The 2,558-nt window shown below is 34.9% G+C and overlaps 1 pseudogene; it reads left to right on the top strand.

Moving 5' to 3' along the window:
• The first annotated feature begins 511 nt into the window (after positions 1–511).
• Positions 512–611, top strand: LOC122121166 (annotated as a pseudogene).
• The last annotated feature ends 1,947 nt before the right edge of the window (positions 612–2,558 follow it).

Below are 2,558 nucleotides of genomic sequence, written 5' to 3'. Positions count from 1 at the left end.
AAAAATTGATATGGGTCTTCAATTAGTTTCTGTTGGCATGTTGGATGGGCCTAGGTGAGAAGTGTTGCCCATGTTATCTGATGATGCAGATAACTGGGTCCTGGGATCCTAGGATCTCATTTGGGAAAAGTAAGACCTCATTTGGGAAATTTTCAACTGCAGAAGTTTAGAAGTAGCTCTTAAGCAAGGCTTAATTTGAATCCACTAGCTCCACAGAGCTAACTCAGTTTGATAAATTACTACTTGAAACAGCCATCACCTTTGGACCTAGCTATAGATACTTGAAAGTACAATCAAATCCAAAATGGAAAATAAAATAGTAATTGACAAAAAATTGCAAATGTGAGCAATGGACTGAACAATATAATCTTTCCATTTTCACAGAAATTCAGGGAAATAAGATCAATAGCACTGTTGGAAACAATAAGGTTTCCTTGTAACAAATAGGCACCCAAGGATATAAGCCTGTATAAAGATTGCAACATTAACTATTTAATTTAGAGAATACTACATGCTTCAGTAGCATGTATACCCAAATTACAAGAATACAGAAATTAACATGGCACTTGCACAAGGATGATATGAAAATTTGTGAAGTATTCCAAATTTTTCATTCTTGAGATGCAAGAAATGAAAAATATTAAAAATTGATTACAAAATTACAAGTGTAAAATACACGTAATTCATATAATTAAAAGTTAGTTTGACATCAGTGTATTAAATCTTCACCTTAGAAAGGCCTTTATATGGGGCTGGGAAGGTGGGTCATTGGTAGAGTGCTTGCATTGCATGCCTGGGGCTCTGAGTTCGATTCCTCAGCACCACATAAGCAAAAAGAAAAAAGCCGGAATTGGCACTGTGGCTCAAGTGCTAGAATGCTAGCCTTGAGCTTAAGAGCTGAGGGACAGCGCCCAAGCCCAGAGTTCAGGCCCACGACCGGAACCCCCCCCCCCCAAAAAAGAAAGGCCTTTATATAGCATAACCTTTATAAAATTTCTGAAATTAGACAACATTTTCGTTCTATCCCAAAGAAATATAATACTATAAGGACCTAGGAAACAAAGGAATTTTAAACTATTTCTATATGGAATGAAATCTGAAAGGATTCATTAATGAAGCTATATCTTATAAAGTAGCGTATAATTCAAAGTATTATATCTAGGAGAGAATAAAATAGATTATGGACACTATACAAACATAGACTATAGAATATTTTAAAATATACTTTTTCAGACAAGCACGAGAAATATCTTTAGTTTCTGTATTAATTTCAATAGATAAGTTAAAATTATTTCTGATTAAAAAGTCACAAACTCTGAAGAAATCATTATAGATGTATACAAAAACTCTTGAATATATTTGGACATCAAAGGCAGGCAATTCACTTGAAAGAAATCCACAGAATCCATGAATTTTTACAGTAAGTTATTGCTGTTATTTGGATTGTGAAAATATTTTGTATGGACACAAAGGATGGAATGGCATTATTGAAATTTAAGAAAAGTAATTGAATCATTAGGACTTAGTAGAACAATTTGTACAGTCTTCCACAACTTCAAAGAGGTAGTGATACATACTTATCCTTTTAGCAATATCAAATGCAGTTTCTTCCCAATTGTTCTTCATACATGGTTTTATGTAATGTTTCAACAGAAGGAGATCAAATGAATTTTTGCTATCTTAATTTCCAGCAGCAAGATTCAAGGGGGTCAAGAGGCCTTTAGATTGGGCATTGGAATCTGCATCATGATGAAGTAAGAAAGAAGCCACTCTGTTATTATTCCACTTATAAGCACTGTGCAGATGTGTCCATCCATCTACAGTTATTGTATGTGCCGCTTGAGCCACCAACTCAAGGACAATGTCTAAGTGTCCACTGTAGACTTCTTGATGAAGAGGCATATACTCATCGTCATCCCTAATACTCACATGAGTGGCCCTTTTGGAAAGTAGTCTCCGCAGTGTAGTAAGCCGATTGTTTTCAGCAGCACAAAGAAGAAATTTGCTTGGATCCTTCTGTATTTATTTTATTGAAATTGATATCATTTCTCATTTTTTCATCTTGTTCCTCATCTTTATCAGAATTGCCTAACCAGAGACTTTGATTGCCAGTGAAAATGAGGTGTCCATGTATTTCCCTAATAGTTCATGTTGGGTGAACTGCTCAGAAATATCCGGTGAATTTTCTGCATCTTTTTTCACCATGATTTATTTTCTCTTTTTCCATTTTTACTATTCTAAATTATTCTAACGAGAGTAGGGAGTTGATGGAGAGCAGAGGAAAAATGTTCCTCCATATTCAATGGTACAGACTGAAAATGAGGATCAGTGGTGTCTTCATGTGCAGCTTATTCTAGGAATGAGAAAATATGAAATAATGCCTTCTACATAAATGATTTGGGAAATGGCAGAGCAGAAAGTGAAATGATGAAACCAAAAATATAAAAGCAAAATAAATTAGGATAATTATGGAGCAATCATATTATCTATGAGAACCATGAAAGAGAGAGAGGAACAGAGAGATGTGCAAGGTCCTACCTAGCCACAAAATCCATGCC

This window comes from Dipodomys spectabilis, unplaced genomic scaffold (assembly GCF_019054845.1).
Source record: "Dipodomys spectabilis isolate Male_0828 unplaced genomic scaffold, ASM1905484v1 ptg000185l, whole genome shotgun sequence".
Lineage (NCBI taxonomy): Eukaryota > Metazoa > Chordata > Mammalia > Rodentia > Heteromyidae > Dipodomys > Dipodomys spectabilis.
The sequence above is the reverse complement of the archived record's forward strand: the minus strand, read 5'-3'. Positions and strand labels throughout refer to the sequence as shown.